Source organism: Eschscholzia californica, unplaced genomic scaffold, assembly GCF_041429995.1.
Source record: "Eschscholzia californica isolate CP2 unplaced genomic scaffold, dmEscCali1.0.p SCAF_4, whole genome shotgun sequence".
NCBI classification, from domain to species: Eukaryota; Viridiplantae; Streptophyta; class Magnoliopsida; order Ranunculales; family Papaveraceae; genus Eschscholzia; species Eschscholzia californica.
This window is the reverse complement of record NW_028238461.1, coordinates 42,351,218-42,372,006: the sequence shown is the minus strand read 5'-3', so window position 1 is coordinate 42,372,006 and position 20,789 is coordinate 42,351,218. Positions and strand designations below refer to the sequence as shown.

The following is a 20,789-nucleotide window of genomic DNA, read 5'->3' as shown; positions in this document are numbered from 1 at the left end:
ACCAATATTATAAAAGATTACACCAGGAACCAGGTCTACTATATTGGTTCTTGTGTGAAGTATAAATCGACATAAATCTCGAAGTCTCACATTATCTCATTCTCGAAGAACCCAAACCCTAAAAATAGAACTGATCTGTAGAACCCTAGAAATTCCGTAGCAATGGCTCCTCCCCAAAAGAAGAGACGAAGTTCGAGAAAGAAAGAACAATTGATTAACAGTCTATCTTATGCAGAGGAGATCAAAAATCAAACGCACCGAACGAATGCTTTGAAGGAAAAGGTAAGAATACTCTTCGGATTAAACCTTAACCAGAATTTCGTGTTGTTCAATCGAAAGAAAGAGGTGATGTTTGATTGCAGGAAACTAAAAGAGCGTATGGTATACACAATTCTTCTAAAATAACATATCATCTTGGTGACAACCCCCGTTCTTTTTACAAGAATGAGTTGGGGTTTCTTGAACACGGTCCAAATTCAGGATCGTCGGCATCATCATCATCTACTTCAGATGATGATGATCTTCCTTCGTCACATTCTCTTTCTTTATCACCACTTCTACCCCTGTGGTAACCACTGCCCTGTCCTCCCTCTCCGGGTCCAGGAGTACCAGACCTGTTACACTCAGTTGTTCTAGCAAAGTTCGAGTTTGCACAACTAGAAACAAATTAAATGTTTCAGTTCAGTGTACCAATTTTAAATGTTTTTGCAAAAACTAGATGATAGGATTATAAAGTACATACGTTGGGTTAGAGCAAACCCAGTCACTGCCGCCTCCACCACGACCACCTCTGCTACCATGACCACCTTCCCCATGATTGCCGTCTCGCGGCTTACTGTTTTCTATCTCAATCTGATTTCGGCAAGCACTTAGTAGAGTGACACAAATTTTATTGGATGGTTTAGGGGCGGTGAAACGCAATTCGGGGGGCTTATTTCTTTTCTCCGTATAATATAATGTCCACCCATGATAGAGCAAATGCTGCTTGGCCCTCAACGATAACTCTCTCTCGGGTATACTTAGAGCGTCTTTGTCTTCGTCTTCTTCGTAAGATTCCACGACTTTCTTACCTTTGAGCTTAACCCAAAGGTGAATGAAGTCCGGATCTTCCCTAGGAATAATAAGCTCAAGTTTCTTATCCGCTTTTTGAACAGCGGTACTCACATCCGTTGCTAGAGGAACAACAAGTTTAGGATAAGATACGTCACTCCTATAGGCTATTGTAATGGTGGGTCAACACATCGATTCATTGCATAAGGTGAATGAACAGAAGGAGGATAATCATCATCTGAAGTAGATGATGATGATGCCGACGATCCTGAATTTGGATCGTGTTCAAGAAACCCCAACTCATTCTTGTAAAAAGAACCGGGGTTGTCACCAAGATTATATACTATTGGAAGAATTGTGTATACCATACGCTTTTAGTCTCCTACAATCAATCATCACCTCTTTCTTTCGATTGAAAAACACGAAATTCTGGTTAAGGTTTAATGTAAAGAGTATTCTTACCTTTTCCTTCAAAGCTTACACTCGTTCGCTGCGTTTGATTTTGATCTCCTTCCCGGTGGGACAACCAGTATTACGAATCCAGATGCAATTCTTTCTTATGAACATCCTTCTGCAGCACATGCTGCCTGGAGTTTTTACAACAGTAAGTCTAAAGTAGTACTGTAGTTTATTAGGACAGTTTGATATTGCTTTAGATTCTTACTCACAAGTTTATGTGTGACAAACAGATCATGAACTGAGGGGTTATAACTTAAGTGTCGCAATGGTAGAGAAGTCTGCACCTGGAGTAGCTCCTACCTATGAGTATTTCTTTCTCCAATGTTCTATTTGGTCTTATCTTGTTGAAACCTTGAATAAATTTATAAAAGATATGGTCTTATCTTGTTGAAACCTTGAATAAATTTACTGCATAAGATATGATTTTTATATCGCACTATTCTGGGATCATTGAAAAAGATACGATCTTTACTCCCTGATCCTTATTGTCTGTTGTGACACTTGTGAATCATCTTTTAGGTCATTCAGTAAATATAAATTATTCAGAGAAATTAAGTACGTACTGATATTTGTGAGATATTTATGAAAGAAATTGAAATTGCTAGTGAAGTAGGATATCGTAGGGTGGTTTTAGTTAAAACGTCATCAAATTTTAGTGCATTTGTTACCTGGTGACGTGATTCAAATAATATGCTGACGGATGATAGAGCTTGTAGTATATGGACAATAGAATAGAGTATCGGCATTTATGAACTGGAAGTATGTCAGATGTCCCCATGTTAGATCGAAGTAAAAATCACTATTCGTCATTGAATTCCCAGAGCTACGTACTGTAGACGGTAAAATGTCTACGGGTCGGAAAGTCTGACAGTCAACGGGTCGACGGTCAAAAGTCTTGTCGGGTCGGGTCGGATGTTTCGGGGGCCGGCTACGTGTCGAAAAGAACCTGCACACAAAAAGAGAGAAGAGATCGTGAAGCCTCTGGGACACCGGGATGGTGCCGGCCTAAGGGGGCTCCGACGGTCAAGTCAGATACTCGATCAAATATAAATAAGAAAGTCAAAATGGGCAACAGAAGGATAACCGTCGTCGGAGTGCTTAGGTGTCGCGGCTCGTGAAGTTGTCGGAACAGATCTCCACGGTAGTGATTTACTTACGGTAATTAAGAGGGTGATGGTAATGAAGTATTGTCGTTAACTCGCTGGTCGTAAAGGAGACTTGCAATAAGGGGCTGGTCGTAAAGGGATCCGCAATAAGGTGCTGGTCGTAAGTGGATCGGACGGTGAAGATCGTTGGATGGATGATGACGATACGCCTAGCGTCTTATCGCTAGATGAATGATGCGGTGAGGAGGTGGTGGTATTAGGATGGTGATACAGCCAGCTAGTTACTGCTGGATGGGTGTTACCGTCAGCTCCTTACCGTTGGATGAGAGATATATCAAACCAGAGAGCTCTTACGCAACAAGGTGGTGGTCGTATAGTGTTGATACGGTTAGCTAGTTGTCGTTTGATTTGTGACTATCAGACTCCTATCTCCCAACTTCTAAGACAATGAGTCAAAGACTTTGAGAGGATCAGAAGATCTTTGAGATGCTAATGAGAAAGCAAGTGAGTAGAGAGAATGGATTAGGCTGCTCGAGTACTGTTGTCGAATATTGGATGCCCTGGTCTGGTTATATCCTCTTATATTTATAGTAGTAGAGGAGGGTCGTCTTGATGACGGTCAGCTCGTAACCGACGTAATTATTCTGTGACATTACTCATGGAAGTACGTTAAGAGATAGGGGATCTGACGTACCGACCGTCAGATGAGTATTCGAATCTCTTGGGGGACGGTCAGGATGTTACCGCGTGTGCGATAAGCTACTGGCCGGTAACGTCCGTCTTCAAGTGGAAGATACGGAATATTCACCATTAGTGCGGTTATGGATTGCGCGATAACCTTCTAATCGTCAGATAGCTTAGTACTAGGAGGTGGTTATCGCGCGACACGTGTCAGATACGCTTAGTGTTAAGCGGGTATGGATCTGGTGATCATGCTAGCGTCTTGGGCCGTTACCGAGCCTCCTTATCAAGCTTCGCGGATTTTATCCTTACGAAGCAATTGTTCATAAATTCTGCGGGCACCTCGTGGGGCGGATATTTGCCCATACAATTTGCCCCCCACTCTCTAAGTCCGGATGCGGAGTTAGAGAGTAGTGAGGTATGACCGTGTCAGCGGAGGAGTGCGCGTCTCTATCATATTTTACTAGTGGGAGTGCCACTTTGCATCGTAGCGATGGCTGTTTCGAGGTTGAGTGTCCTGCTCGTGTTATTGAGGTGCCGGTAGGTTTCGGATACTTGGTCTGACAGAATCGCGGGAAGATTCGTTTGACGGAAAATTGGTCGCGAAGAGGGGGTGCCACGTGAAAAAATCAGATATTTCGGACGCTGGCAGTACGTTTTTGGGCGCCGGGCGCTAGGGGGGCGCGCGGAGCACGACCAGGGCGCTCCTGCGCACGGGCGCACAGGAGCGTGCCATGGGAGCGCTCCTGCGCGGGCGCACAGGAGCGCGCCACGTGGTGCGCGCTGGCCGTTTCGAATACGCCCAGCGCGCTCCTGCTTGCTCGCACAGGAGCGCGCCACGTTGTGCGCGCTGGGCGTTTGGGAAACGCCCAGCCCGCTCCTGCGCGCGTGCTGGCCGTTCAACGGCCAGCTACTTCTTGCGCGCCGACCATCCGGACGGCCAGCTCCTTCCGGCGCGCTGGCCGTTCAGACGGCCGGCTCTTTCTTGCGCGTTTGCCGTTCGGACAATCAGCTCTTTCTGCTTCGTTTTGTCCGGGTGTCGTCCACTCGGTTCCCGCGTATGCCTCAGACATGTCTTGGGTCCTTGGGACGCCTATGTTCTTCACGTATCAGTGTTCAAATGTACTTGCGCGAAAGACTACCTTGCGGGAAGGAGTTGGGGGGTACCCCTTGGGTTGGACCCTATAAAAAGAGGTGTAAGGCCATTGTTTCACTTGCCATTTGGAGCTTGGAGAGAGATTCTTCACCTTGATAAGGTATTTTTCTCTTTCCTACTTGATTTTGTTGAGTTCTTTGATTGAATTTTAGTGTTCTTCAATTGTTCTTGATTCGTTCTTGAATGTTTATTGCGTTTGATCTTCAAAGTTACTTTCCTTATTTGTTGGCATGTGTTTTTGAGATTCATACCTTGAGTTAGTTATTGCTAGATTAGATACCTTGACCGAGTTGTTGCTATGTTCGATACTTTGACTGAGTTAATGCTAGGCTTGATACCTTGAGTGAGTTACTGCTAGGTTTGATACCTTGAGTGGGTTACTGCTAAGTTCGTTTAACTGACTGCACACACCAAGCTAACTATTGCTCACTTCCTTAGCCTCACTTAGTCGTTGTAGGATCTGAAACCTTGTCCATTTTCCATACAGACTTTGCCTTCTGAGATGAGTCACCGTCGGGAAGGTAGTTCCTCTGATCTGACTCATGCGGCAGAACCTTCTGAATTTAGACGAATGTTGGCGCAAAAACGCGCGTCCTTGAAGCGCTTAACTGAAAATCCGGCCTCCACTATTACGGAGGATGGACTTCAGAAAGTAAGATTCATGTATAACATTCCCGACTCTATAGAGCTCAGGCTTCCTCAACCCGACGAGCTAATTGACGAAGATCATGGCGGCTGGACCGCGCTGTACACGACTCCTTTCTCCATGGGATTTAGATTCCCCATCCCCCGCTTGGTTCACGGGGTCTTAGATCATTACGAGATAGCTCCTTCACAGCTCATGTCTGGCGCGTGGAGGCTTTTGTTGTGTTTGGAAGTGTTGGCCTATCTACAAAGCGTAGATCTCTCAGCTAGCGATGTCCTCCGCTTCTACCACTTGGCGAGTCACTCTAGGGACAAGGGTCGGTATGGCATCAAGCCACGAAAACCTGGTGTTCTTTTGATCACTGGTTCACCGGATACCGATCGAAAGTGGAAAACCAATTATTTTCTTGCACGTGGTGACCTGGTGTTCGGTGACCGGGGGATAGGTCAGATTCCTTCCCGTTGGCAAGACGCCCGTAAGTATGTTACCATTTATTTTGAGTACGCCATGTATGTTGTTGCCTAATGTTGTATCATCTTCTTGACATATTGTACGTTCAATAATCAGAACGTTGCGAAGCTTCGTGGCTGGAAAGAGAGGATCTCCCAACTGCTCGAACGTCGTGACCTCGAGAGAAGTAGCGCTTTCCTTCTGTCTCATTCTCTTATTTCAAGTACTCCTCTGTGGGTTTCGTCCCTGGTAGAACTTTGATTGGTCAAGTTCCTCCTCCTGCTGCGGCTATCGAGATACAGAGTGCGCTTCGTCATTCCCAAGAGGTGTTTAGTGCGCCGATCTTATTCTCACCTCCCGCAGCGAGTACAGAGTCTTTTTCGTCGTCAGAAATGGTGGGTTCCGGCTACATCCCTGGTGCTTATGCGGACATCCGGAAGGGTGGCTAGAGGAAGAGGTCCAAGGCAGGTACCGGTTCGAGTTCTCTTCCGCATTCTTCTTCGTCTGCTCCTATTACCGAGGAGGTCCCAGCTACGGAGCCGGTTTACTCGGCGATACCCCTATCTGAGTCTTCTGGTGGGGTTTCTATGTGGAGGCATCATCCTTCTGCTTCTCCCTTTGATGGTTCCACTTTTTTGTCTACTGGAGGGGACCAGCTGCTCTCTTCTGAGGATCATCAGAAGTTCCTTGCTTATGGTCCCTGCGGGGGTGCAGACTATGGTGTTTCGCACCAATACCAGGTATTTGCCTCTTATTCAAGTTGCAACTATTTTTTGTTATATTTACATGCTCATCTTTGTTTTGGGTCTTGGTAGGCTCTCATGGCATCGATCTCCTCCCGTCGTCAGTTGAGCGAGAGCGTTGACCGAGTTGCAGAGTTGACGGGAACATTCTCCAGGTTGCAGACTCGTTACGACAGCCAGGTGGTTTCCTTTCAGGAGCAGGGTGACAGGATGCGTGCCCGGGAGAGAGAGTTGGAGGATCTTCAGGGGCGGTACACTGTGCTGGAGCGAGAAGCGGCGTACAACCAACAACTAGTTGATGAATTTCCCCGTGAGAGGGATCAGATTGCGACTGACGCGGCGTTACGGACCCGTGCAGACTTGTTAGTCGAGTACCGCGAGAATGGGCCCAACAGATGGGATATGGATGATAACATAGAGGCCTGGCGGGTTCGTCACGAGGAGCTCTTGGCGGAGCAGCGGGCGGGAGAGATGACGATAGATATGGATGAGGTGATGAGGGGCGATGACGCAACTGGAGGTGGTTCGCTTCATTAGTGCTTTCCTTTGTCTTGACTTGCTTAGAATATTATGTGTGTTGTTGATTTCTTTTCCTTAGTGACGAACTATATGTAGTCGTGTGTCGTTAGGCGCTCAGCCCTTTTGTTCGGACGACACGCGTCGGATATATGTTGTTTGTAGAGTTGACTTCTTGTATTTTGATGGTTCAGGTGAACCCACTAGATTTCTTTGAGACTCTTCCTTTAAGGATATATTGCTATGGTTATGTACTTGTTTTTCTTCTTAGTTGAGTGGTTGTGATACCAACTTATGTAGGGAAGACGACTAGCGCCTTATTGCGTTTAGGTGTCGGCCAACAACTTACTGTCTCATCTTGGATGGATTACCAATCCTCACTTATACAAATGATACGGCCAACACCTTACTGTGTTCAGGTGACGGCTAGCACCTTACTGTGTTCAAGTGACGGCTAGCAACTTACTGTCGTCCTAATGGATTATGAATCCTAGCTTACATACGGGATACGGCCAGCGCCTTACTGTGTTCAGGTGACGACTAGCAGCTTGTTGTCCCAACTTGAATGGATTACAAATCCTACTTCTATACGGGATACGGCCAATACCTTACTGTGTTCAGGTGATGGCTAGCAGCTTGTTGTCCCATCTTGGATGGGTTACGAATCGTCTAGCGGTACTATTCCTCTTCAGACAAGTAATTAGATGGCATTGATATTGATAAAATTTGCACACAAGTAAGTACTGGATAAATACTTGAGATTTTATTTCTAGATTTTTGTTTACATTGGAAGTGATAACTTAGATTTAAAGAACATTACATTGAACTTGAGGAATAAGTGCAGGACTTTGTTCCTTTTAAATTAATTTTGATGAACAGTACGCTGAACTCGTTGTTGTCAAATGAAGAAGTGTGAAGAAGTGTTCGTCATTCAACTTAGGTGCCTGGTGATTTTATTTGCCTGTTGGACAGGTGAGGGTTGTTTAACCCGTATTGTTCTTGAGTTTCTTCATAGTCTTCTTATATTATCCTCATGCCCCCCAGTCGAAGTGCGGAACTCATCTGGTGGTTTGGACTTCGACTCTGACGTCCAACCTCTTATTGTTTTTGCTACTTTGTTGTGTCTTGGAGACAGTTCCTGTCATCATACGTAGATAGTGAGGGGTGGTTGTTGGCTACGCCAACAACCCTCCGACGCCCAAGTCAGTAGGTGATCTTTTGGAAAAAAGGCAAAATAGGAGAAGTTTCAAGGTTAGAAGTAGTACCTTCGTAAGTGAATGGCATTCCAGCTATTGCCTATGTTCAGGCCATCTTTTGATTGAAGTTTGTAAGCTCATTGTCCCACTACCTTGGTAATGAGGTATGGGCCTTCCCAAGTAGGGGCTAACTTGCCAGCTCTTGTTTCCTTAGTATTTTGAAATACTTTCCTCAGAACCCAGTCGCCAACTTTGAATGTACGAACCCTGACGTTCTTGTTGTAATGTTTGGCTGCTTTCTGTTGGTATGCGGCATTCCTGATTGCCGCCATGTCCCTTACCTCGTCTACTGTATCCAGGTTATGGTTAAGTAGTTCCCAATTGCTCTCTTCTGTGGTCCACTGGTATCGGGCAGAGGGAACTCCTGTTTCAGCTGGTATTACCGCCTCACAACCGTATGCAAGGGAGAATGGGGTTTCCCCAGTTGGGGTCTTTGAAGTGGTTCTGTATGACCACAACACTCCTGGTAGTTCATCTGCCCATGCCCCTTCAGCTTTCTTGAGTCGTTTTTTCAGTGAGTTCATTATCGTTTTGTTTGACGATTCTGCTTGCCCATTGGATTGAGGGTATCTGGGAGTCGAAAAACTTAGTTTGATTCCCCACTCCTTGCAGAAGTCTTGGAAATCAAAACTGATAAACTGTGAACCATTGTCTGTGACAATCTCCTTGGGAACTCCAAACCTGCAAATGACATGTTTCCAAACAAAACTTTTTACCTCGCGGTCTCCGATTTGGTGGTAGGTTTCGGCTTCCACCCACTTGGTGAAGTAGTCTGTGACAGCAAGCATGTAGACTCTCTGGCCTGGGGCCGTTGGTAGTTTGCCTACTATATCCATCCCCCATTTCATGAAAGGCCATGGGGATAGAATTGAACTTAACTTCTCTGGAGGGAGGTGGGAAGTTTGGGCGAACCTCTGGCAGCTGTCGCAACGTCTAGCATAGTCAGTAGAGTCTGCTCTCATAGTCGGCCAGTAGTTACCTGCAGTCAGTGCTCTGTTGGCCAGGCTGCGACCGCCAGAGTGGTTACCGCATTCCCCCTCATGTAATTCCTTGAGGACATACTTGGATTCCTCTTGGGTGATGCATTTTAAGTAAGGCCCAGAGTATGATCTCTTAAGGAGCTGGCCGTCCATGATGCAAAACCTTGCAGCTTTGACTTTGAGTCTTCTAGCTTCATTTCGGTCCTGTGGCAACTCATCGTTAGTTAAGTACCTGATTATTGGTGTCATCTAGGTCTCTTCTGCATCTGTAACCGCTACCTCTGAAAGCTTTGTTATCCATACTGCCGGCCACTGAAGTAGCATTAGGGGGATTGTTTGTGCATCCTTGGTTGGAATTGATGACCCTAAATTGGCCAAGGCATCAGCGTGCCCATTCTCGAGCCTGGGTACCTGTTCAAAACTAACCTCGGTGAACTGACTTTTTAGTTCTTTTACATGCGACACATAGGCTGCCATCTTCACGTCTTTGGCCTGGTAGGTTCCTTGTAGCTGGTTAACTACGAGTTGAGAGTCTGATTTTATCGCAAGTTTCTGGACTCCCATCTCCTTTGCCAGGTTCATTCCTGCGATTAGGGCCTCGTACTCTGTTTCATTGTTGGTGGCTTTGAACCCACATCTTATTGCTTGTTGGATTAGGTCACCTTCTGGGGAAGTGAGAACAACACCAAGTCCTACTCCATTCATGTTGCTGGAACCATCTACTGATAAGATCCATTTGAGTTGGCTATGTTCCTGTAGATAGAGCAATTCTCCTTGTGCCTGCACTAAGGTGTAAGGTGTAAAGTCAGCAATAAAATCAGCTAGTACCGGAGATTTGATTGCTGTCCTAGGCTGGTAGCTGATGTCATGTTCGCTTAACTCCACTGCCCATTTGGTCAACCTCCCAGACAGCTCTGGTTTGTGAAGAATATTCTTCATCGGGAAAGTTGTAACCACTACAATTGGGTGGCATTGAAAGTAAGGCCTTAGCTTCCTGGCTGCAGTAACAAGGGCAAGGGCAAGCTTCTCCAGCTGACTATATCGAGTTTCAGCATCTAGCAATGACTTGCTTGTGTAGTAAACGGGCAGCTGCTTACTGTCTTCTTCATGAACAAGTACTGCACTTACCGCTGTCTCTGCAACAGCAAGGTACATGAACAACTTTTCTCCGTCTTTTGGTTTGGAGAGCAAAGGTGGAGAAGTGAGGTATCTCTTCAGCTGTTGTAGAGCTTCTTCACAGGCAGGTGTCCACTCAAAATTTTTCCCCTTTCGCAGAGTGGTGAAGAACAAGTAGCATCTCTCGGAAGACTTAGAAATGAATCGGCTAAGTGCCGCCACTCTACCTGCAAGCTTCTGGACGTCCTTGATGCATTTCAGGGAAGGAATACCCATCACGGAATTGATCTGATCTGGATTGGCTTCGATCCCCCTTTGAGTCACCATATAACCTAAAAAATTTCCAGAGGACACACCAAAAGAACACTTAGCAGGGTTTAGTTTCATATTATACCTCCTGAGTACCTCAAATGCTTGTTTGAGGTGTTCCAAGTGTTGTTCTGCTACTAAGGACTTGACCAGCATATCATCGATGTAGACCTCCATAGTGTCGCCTAACATGTTGGCGAACATTTTGTTTACCAGCCTCTGGTAGGTGGCACCTGCATTTTTTAGTCCAAAAGGCATGACTTTGTAACAGAATATCCCTCTTTCCGTGACGAAGGCGGTTTTCTCTTGGTCGTTTGGATGCATAAGGATTTAATTGTAGCCCGAGAATGCATCCATGAAGCTCAAGAGTTCGTGTCCGGCTGTGGCGTCTACTAGCATGTCGATGTGAGGTAGTGGGAAGGAATCCTTCGGGCATGCTTTGTTCAAGTCTGTAAAGTCAATACATACCCTCCACTTACCATTCTTCTTTTTTACAACCACCACATTAGCGAGCCAGTCTGGATAGTGCACTTCTCTTACTGATCCGATGTCAAGTAGCTTCTGGATCTCCTCGTTAATCACCTTGTTGCGTTCTGGTGCGAATTTCCTTCTTTTCTGTCTGACCGGGGTATGGGAAGGGTCTACCTGTAATTCATGAACTATTATAGAGGGGTCTATCCCTGTCATATCTGCATGAGACCAAGCAAAACAATCAGAATTAATGGTAAGGAATTCAATGAGCTTTTCTCTGAGAGTAGGAGGTAGTTGTGCTCCAATTTGGACTTTGTGCTCTGGGATGTCGGGGTTAACTTGGACTTCGTCTAACTCCTCCATGTTCGGTTGGTTGAGGTTTGAGTTGAGGGGCACTTTGTTCTGTAATTGCTACAAGGGCTTCTTGGGAGCCTTCATGGTGTTCTTGTAGCAGTTCCTGGAAGCTCCTTGGTCTCCTTTGATTTCCCGTACTCCCCAAGGTGTTGGAAACCTCAATACTTGGTGGTATGTTGATGGTACTGCCCTCATCTCATGGATCCAAGGTCTTCCAAGGATCATGTTATAAGCTGATCGGCAGTCCAGTACCACAAAAGTGGTGCTAAGGTTGATTCCTCCTGCATATACCGGTAGCACAATCTCTCCTAATGTATACTTATGTTCTCCGCTGAACCCTATAGGAACAGTAGATCGTCGGCAGATGCTTGACTCTTCTAGTCCCATTCCTAGCAAGGCATGAAGAAACAAAACATTAGTGGAGGATCCATTATCAATGAGTATGCGCTTAACTAACACATTTGCAATAGTGAGGGAGAGGACAAGGGCGTCATGATGAGGGTTGACGAGCCCTGAGACTTCGTTGTCAACGAAGCTGATGGTTTGGTTGGTGAAAGTTGGGGTTGACGCCTCTGTCGAGTGGGCAGTTGGATTTGTTGTGATTCGTGCACTTCTTTTGGCTGCTGAGTGGCTTACTCCACTCACTTCCGAGCCACTTGTGATCATGTTGCAAGTCAATGTTGGAATCAGCTCCTCTGGCTCTTTGGGTCAGGCATCTCCTTGGGACATGGTTTTCTTGCCTTTATCTGTCAGTAAGTCGGTGAGGTGACCCCTCTTTAGGAGCTCAGCAACTTCAAGCCTGAGGGCAATGCAATCTGCAGTAGTGTGCCCATGGTCCGAGTGGAATTCACACCACTTGGAAGTATCCCTCTTGTCGCTTGGCGTCTTTGTCTTCCCTGGCCACCTTACCGTGTTACCCATCCCCTTCATTACAGCAATCACCTCACTTGGTTCAATGTTGAGGTTGTATTCTGGAATCTTGGTACGGATGGGTCCTTGCGGTTTCTCGTTTTGATGATTAGGTGGAGGGTTGAATGGCCTCCTGTTCTCCCTTGGAATTGGTCGTCTGGTTGGGTACGGATCATTGCTCCTGGCTTCTGACCGTCGTTCGTATCTTCTAGAGTGACGGTCTCTTGACCTATCTTCCTGTGAATAGTATCTGTTCTTGTGGGCTTCGTCTTCCTCCCACCTAATTTCAACCCAAGCTCTGGAAAGAACATCCTCCATCGTTGTGCAATTGAACTTGGTGAGTTCTTTGTACAGCTCCCCATCTGGCAGTAAACCTTTCCGGAATGCATCAACTGCTGTCTCCTGGTTGCAGTAAGGAATTGACACCTTCTCCCGATTGAATCTTCCCACATACTCTCTGAGTGGTTCACCGCTTCGTTGTTGGATTCGGTAGAGATCACCAGAGAGTTTCTCCAGCTTCTTACTGCTTGCAAATTGCTCGACAAAGGTGTCTGTGAGCTGGGCAAATGAAGCGATTGAGTTATGGGGGAGGTTAGTGTACCATTGCAGAGCTGGGCCAATCAGACTAGACCCAAAACTCTTGCACATACACGCTTCCCGCAAGTCCCTTGGAATCGCAGCAGTAAACATCCTCTGTTTGTAAGAGGCTATGTGATCGTCCGGGTCAGAGGTGCCGTCATACATCTTCATGTTGGGAAAAGTGAACTTTCTGGGCATCTCTACCAGAGCAATTGCATCGACGAACGAAGAATCGGCATAGCTTTGAGGAAGACTCTTCTTGAAGGGGGTCGGGACTCCTGGAATTCTAGTGATCAGAGCCTCTATTTCAGCTAGCCTCTTTGCTAAAGCTTGCTCTAAAGGGGTACCTGTATGTGAAAACAATAAGGGATTAGAAGCCATGGTGGGTTGAGTAGGCATAGGGAAGATAGTAGGCATAGCAATAGTAGAAGATGAGTAAAGAGGAGCAGCCATGGTCTGCTGTGGAGTGAGAGTTTGTTGAAAGGTATGTGTTGGAGCTATGAATGGAGCACTTGCGGATCCTGTCCCTACTTGGCTGGTGGTGAAGCCTGCAGTAGTGTTGTGAGGGGGTGTTGGGCGATTAGATGGTCCTCCTACTTCAGAACCGTTAGGAGGTGGTCGATTGTCCCCTAAACTTTGTCTTCTTGGAACCACCAACTCGGTAATCCTTTCTTGCAGTAGCATGTTCTCTGCCCGGACAGTAGAGTTCTCCTCCTCCAAAGCTCTCAATCTTTCGGCGTTTTCTTGCATCTGGGCAGTGAGTGCAGCAAGTTGCGATGAGAAATCCACAGAAGCGTTGGACATGTATCCTTCCATGGTACTTGTCTTTTCGGTAGTTAGTGGCTGGCCCCCTCCTTCTAGCGCCAAATTGTAGACGGTAAAATGTCTACGGGTCGAAAAGTCTGACAGTCAACGGGTCGACGGTCAAAAGTCTTGTCGGGTCGGGTCGGATGTTTCGGGGACCGGCTACGTGTCGAAAAGAACCTGCACACAAAAAGAGATAAGAGATCGTGAAGCCTCTGGGACACCGGGATGGTGCCGGCCTAAGGGGGCTCCGACGGTCAAGTCAGATACTCGATCAAATATAAATAAGAAAGTCAAAGTGGGCAACAGAAGGGTAACCGTCGTCGGAGTGCTTAGGTGTCGCGGCTCGTGAAGTTGTCGGAACAGATCTCCACGGTAGTGATTTACTTACGGTAATTAAGAGGGTGATGGTAATGAAGTATTGTCGTTAACTCGCTGGTCGTAAAGGAGACTTGCAATAAGGGGCTGGTCGTAAAGGGATCCGCAATAAGGTGCTGGTCGTAAGTGGATCGGACGGTGAGGATCGTTGGATGGATGATGACGATACGCATAGCGTCTTATCGCTAGATGAATGATGCGGTGAGGAGGTGGTGGTATTAGGTTGGTGATACGGCCAGCTCCTTACCGTCAGCTCCTTACCGTCAGCTCTTATCGCTGGATGGGTGTTACCGTCAGCTCCTTACCGTTGGATGAGAGATATATCAAACCAGAGAGCTCTTACGCAACAAGGTGGTGGTCGTATAGTGTTGATACGGTTAGCTAGTTGTCGTTTGATTTGTGACTATCAGACTCCTATCTCCCAACTTCTAAGACAATGAGTCAAAGACTTTGAGAGGATCAGAAGATCTTTGAGATGCTAATGAGAAAGCAAGTGAGTAGAGAGAATGGATTAGGCTGCTCGAGTACTGTTGTCGAATATTGGATGCCCTGGTCTGGTTATAGCCTCTTGTATTTATAGTAGTAGAGGAGGGTCGTCTTGATGACGGTCAGCTCGTAACTGACGTAATTATTCTGTGACATTACTCATGGAAGTACGTTAAGAGATAGGGGATCTGACGTACCGACCTTCAGATGAGTATTAGAATCTCTTGGGGGACGGTCAGGATGTTACCGCGTGTGCGATAAGCTACTGGCCGGTAACGTCCGTCTTCAAGTGGAAGATACGGAATATTCACCATTAGTGCGGTTATGGATTGCGCGATAACCTTCTAGCCGTCAGATAGCTTAGTACTAGGAGGTGGTTATCGCGCGACACGTGTCAGATACGCTTAGTGTTAAGCGGGTATGGATCTGGTGATCATGTTAGCGTCTTGGACTGTTACCGGGCCTCCTTATCAAGCTTCGCGGATTTTATCCTTACGAAGCAATTGTTCATAAATTCTGCGGGCACCTCGTGGGGCGGAAATTTGCCCATACACGTACTAGGTCCTCACCGTGTCATACCTTTTAAATTGAGACGTAATTGAATTATGGGAGACAGTAAGAAGTGTTGTGATAGAGGATGTTGGACATATGCCTGAGTTGAAATTTGAGCTAGCGAGAATCTGTTGAGTGAGAGCTGTCTGTCGAGGGTATGTGAACTTACAATACTAGTCTAGGTATAGAGATGGTAGGGAAGAGTTTGTTTAAACCTGTTATCTCAAGATATGCCACTATGGATAGAATTTCTTCTACGGTAAGGTCATTGCCCATATTCCTAGTTAATACTGTTACCTCCAATTCTATATTATGCTGACTGTTATTTTGTGCTCTTTAAAATCATCGTCTTCTGTACTTCTTGGTTGTCTTTTTCACCTTTTTCCGCTTTTAACGCTTGTTAGAAGAACGAATTTCAGTTCATTTGTAGCTCATCTATTGGTGAGAAGAACATTAAGACTCCACTTTCAGGGTTCTATGTTTGGTGGCTATTCCAGACTTCAATATTGTTTACGCTAGCAATTTAAGTTTTCAATTCTTGACAAAAATAGATTTACGTCTTTCTTTTCTGTATTTCTTCTACATCATTAGTCTGCATCGCCAGCTTTGGAGATGGTGAGTTGGGGGATAGTCAAATGCAGACACTCAATGAACATACATTTACTTGTAGTCATATAATAGATGACAGATCAGTCATGTATAGCAGATTTGACCTTTTTTGTTATAACAGTGGTGGCGGTGGTAGAGGTGGATATGTAGGTGGTGGGGACAGGCACAGAGACAATCACAGAGATGGTAGAGGTTGCGGTCCAGATAGAAAACAGCATGGTGGGAACCGTTCACGTCCATACTAATGACATCTACGGGTAGTAGTATCTTGTACTAGAAGCGTAGAGCGGAGGGACTACATAGGTACTTGTGTCGCTTTCTTGAAGCAGCCAAGCGCTGCTATAGTAGGTTGAGACTTTACAGACGGGTCACTGTTTCAGATTTTTTGCTTTTTTGCTGAAGTACCATCGTTATGGTTTGAAGTTCATGAATTGCGTTGTTTAATGCTTTCCGTTACTTCGTAGCCTAAAACTTGCAGCAGCCATAAATCTCCTGCTTTTCAGTTGGGTGTGTATATCTTTCTAAACGTTTTCAGGCAGAAACTCTTCTAACTTTTTACTTGGAGGTTTTTACACCAAGCTACTGCTGTGACTTAAATGTTATGCGTTGGAGCCTTGCTGTCTTAAAATCCATGTTAACTTGCTGATCGCCCCTACTTGTCCGAGTCATGGCATGAATGTGATTTCAAGATATCTTGGTTCTGTTATAGCAGATCCTGGCTAATAAATTTGGCCATCCTCTGATTTCATTCCCATAGAAATAGGGTTGTGGGTTTTGCAGTGATTCATGATTAGTGCTGTATTGAATCTGGCCGGACTGGGCAGTCTTCCGCAACCTATATTTGCCCCTGTTTTGTCCAGTTCTGCTAAATTGTAGCATCTCGGAACTTGACATTTTCAGGGTCTGTCTACTTTCATGTGGTTAAGTTTGATGTTAAGGTGCTTCTGTGAGCGGTTTTATCAAGTCAGACTTTTTATCCGATGTGTATTTTCCCTACAAAGATCAGGGTTTCTAGAAAAAAGTACTTAGGGGGATCCGTTTTTATAATTTGAATGATGGTATGTCATTGTACCACTCCCATGTAAAATAACACAACGAATGTTCAAAGCAGAATAATCAATTTTGGGTGGTTATGGCCATCTTCCTAATGAAAGATGGAAAAAAAACTGACTTGTGTGGGCATCATTAGAGGAGCACCAGAGGCAACTAATAGCTCAGAAGGATTTGGAGTAAAAATACCATTAGGAAGTTTGTGTAATTGTAAGTACATAACCCATTCCATGAAGTAGGAGGAAAGCAGGCCTGCTACTATGCACATAGTAAAACACCAATTGTGTGGCTGCTATACAAAGAAAAAATCACACCATCAATTTGAAAAAGAAATGTGTGAAGGAGTTCATATAAGGAGAAACAATTGTGTCTCTAACATATTATTTTAAAAGCTATAGGGCACTGATGTCTTGGGTATAGGGTTTTGAGTTTTTAGGTCATTGAGGTTGAAATGTTATTTTAAAAGCTATAGTTTGAAGGATTTTCAAATTGAAAAAGCATACTCAAGAGCTATGCCTAGTGTGCCATGTAGCAGCAAACAATGCTGCTACAACACAACGATACCGTGCAGCGAGAATACTAGAGTGACCCGGTTTCTAGGTAGCATTCCTTTGGTTTTAGGAGCTCTTTAGACAATACTCATTTGCAATGTAATCTGCCTGTTCGTTTGGGAGTTATTGTGGATACTGAATTATTTCAACAACTACTATGAAATGAAAGATACAATATTTACTTACTCTTCTATTACCAACTTCTTGCCTTTCTGGATAATACTTTCGTGTCAAAGCGGTATGAAGAGGAATCGTCCTAGAAGGAACCTCACTAGGCAGCTTAAAATTTTATCCATCGATCAGCTAACTTGAAGTGAAGTGGAACATAGGAAAATATTTTGTTTCTAAGTTCAGGCAGAATTTTGCAGATCCAAAGCAAAGACAAGTTTATACTATGAAAACAGCAAAAAGTGAGACAGTAAAACAGGAAAATAAAATCAAAAGCACCAATATTTTCCATTGAAGTTGGTAAAGATAAATAACTATATCCCAAAACCAGCAGATTTTATATAGGTGACATTTAATATTTGATAAAATGAAACTTTATGTAAGCACTAGAATCAGATTCTGTTCATACACACTTTGTTCAGCATCCAATATCCAGCTTAAACGCCAAAATAGCCGCGTACTTCACGAACCGATTCGTTTCCAGCAAAACTTGAGAGCTTCCTGAATCATGTACCGGTCACTGGCATCAAATATATGAATTAATGTTAGGGGTGAGGAAAAACCGAACTAATTGGTCGAACCAAACCAAGTTGAATCGCACCGATCGATTTTTGGGCCGAACCGACTGAGAGTGAGCAATGATCGGTTTTGGCTCGAGTCGGAGTCGATTCAATAAGTGGCGGTTTGACTAAATTATCGACCGAAGTTGAGCCGATCATTCGGCCAACCGACATAGTTCTGCTCGGTTTGGTTCGGCTCAGTTGAGTTCGATTGATCGGTTTAACCGATCACAATTTAAAGAAAATGGTAACTAATGTTATTCATTTCATTGCTTATATCGAAAATAAAAATTAAGAACCCATCGTACTTTTCCACCATTACAGATATCGAAAATTAAAATTTTTTCGTACTTTTGCACCATTAAAAAAAAATACAAAAGCGAATGCAAAATCTATAATTTTAAGTTACTAATTAAAAATAGGTTCTGGTACTTAGAAAATCAATGAAGATTCACCTTTAACACTTTTCAATCAAGTTGAATAGGTTGTGGTTGATGAAGCCGACGACAACAACTAGGAAGGAGGATAGACAGAGTAGTATGAAAGAGTATTTTTTTGGAAGTATATGAAAGAGTTAGATCAGGGGTTTTCTTTTCTTTTTTTCCTTTGTAATTGAACACTTTCTAACTTTACAGAATTATTATTTCATTTTCTTTAGGGTTCGGTTTGGACGATTTCTAGAAATTCAAGTCGAAGCCAAACTAGACCGATTTGGGTTTGATCGCTTTTTCAGCCGAATCGAGTCAAATGGTGGTCGGTTGACTTCTAGACACGTAATTCCCAACACCGGGCACCCCTTTCGAGCCTAGTTCTTTCTATCTTTGTTCCGAATCGCCATTCAAACCCTTTTGGCCTTTTAAATTGGATCAAATCCATCTTTAGCCTAGCTCCCACTAGTCAAATCTCTCCGATCAAGTTAACACTCTTATGTGTAACCGTTGTAGGATCCGGTCTATGTTAGTCGCGAATCACCGAAGTGATTCGACGATCGTAAGCGACTTCTAGCAAAGCATTACGACCCCTAATTGGACCGGATTGGATGATCTTCAGGATTAGGTCATCATTGTCCTAGCTGACAAATTGAACGCATTGCTATCTTGGTCGAAGGACACTCCTTCGGAAGGACACTCCTTCGGAAGGTCACTCCTTCGGAAGGACATCTCCTTCAGACCAACGGGTTAATTCCATTTTGGCCCCCTAAAGACGGCCAACTCACCAAAATGACCCCCTAAAAATGACCGGCTTCAAATTTGGCCCCCTTTTTCATTTTTTCGTCATTTATTCTGTCTGTCGTTAATGAGTTGGATTTCCTTACCTATAATACCCCAGCCCATATCTTTTTTGCAGTTGGAGATATTTGTGGTCCCAAGAGTCAATATTACTTTTTGAATCAATGTACTTTTTTCAATTTTCAAAATTTGGTTTTTCCCCTCTCTACTTTCACATAAACTCAGCTTTCCCTCTTCCTTTCCTTCAACCAAATAAAAAAAGAGTTAATTCCTATTTGGCCCCCTACTTTGTGACCAGCTTCAAATATGGCCCCCAAATTTCTGTAAATTCAAATATGGCCCCCTATTTTCAGACAAATGTCATAACTACCCCTTCTATTAATGTATTTTCAAAATAAAATAAAATAAAATAAAATAAAAAACCTAAATTCCACCTCACTTCCCTCTCCACCACTCATCTCTCTCCACGTCACCTCTCTCTCCAACTCACCTCTCTTTCTCTTCCAAATCAGCACTCTCTTCTCCGATGATGGTCGCCGGCAGGAAAATTTTTAATTTTTTTTTTCACTCATCTCTCTCTCTCTAAAAATTCCGGCGAAGGGAAACCCCCTTCACCGGAACTTTTATTTTTTCTTATAAGTTTGAAGGTCGCCGGTCGGAAAATTTTCCGGCCGACAACCTTCATCGGAGAAGAGAGTGGTGACTTGGAGAGAGAGAGGTGAGTTGGAGAGAGTGGTGACGTGGAGAGAGATGAGAGGTGGAGAGGGAAGTGAGGTGGAATTTAGGTTTTCTTTTTTATTTTATTTTGAAAATACATTAATATGAGGGGTAGTTATGGCATTTATGTGAAAATAGGGGGCCATATTTGAATTTACAAAAATTTGGGGGCCACATTTGAAGCTGGTCACAAAGTAGGGGATCAAATAGGAATTAACTCATAAAAAAATGGAAGAAATGAAGTAATAATCAGAATTGAAAAGAGAGATCTTACTAACCTTTGTTTTTGGGTATTTGGTTTCTTTATTATGAGGTTGTTAATTAAGTTGGTTTTGGAGTAGATTGTTATGAAATCTAACAAAGAAGGTAGATGCAACAATATATCTCAAAAAAGTCAGATATTTAGAATTGGAAGAATTAGATATTCGAGTCTATTAGAAGATTCAGAAGAAACCAGTAAAGATCAACTTAGATGCGCTGAGAAATGAACGGTTGGGGTTAGTTTGTATAAATTAAAATTTCAAGATGAGGGTTAGATTGATGGAAAGTAATTTGATCACAATAAACAGCATACCATATGTTAGATTTCATCCTGTATTAGAGAAGTTTGATATTAATACTATTTGTAAAGATTTTATGAAGGAATTTACAATCCATGGTATTTATAATTGAACATAAATTACTAATTTAGAACACGTTCATCAACTAGACAAAGGTAGTAAAGTAGTATAAGAAAGAAAAACAAGAGTAGTTGTACCAAAAAAAAAATGAGTTTTACTACATAAATTTAGGAAAACGTGTAATCTTTGCTAGATTAGTGTATGATTTTCTTCTTAATTTGATTCAAGTAAATTAGTATGAATGATAGTTCGATTTTGAACTTAAACTACAAAAAAGAAAAAAG

General features: G+C 43.9%; 1 long non-coding RNA gene across 1 annotated transcript; it reads left to right on the top strand.

Annotated features, from left to right (window-relative positions):
* The first annotated feature begins 715 nt into the window (after positions 1-715).
* On the top strand, positions 716-17,396 carry LOC147544829 (uncharacterized). The gene is made up of 4 exons (XR_015223992.1): positions 716-1,654; positions 1,740-1,815; positions 15,732-16,312; positions 17,053-17,396. It is a non-coding gene; the product is annotated as an uncharacterized LOC147544829 (long non-coding RNA).
* The last annotated feature ends 3,393 nt before the right edge of the window (positions 17,397-20,789 follow it).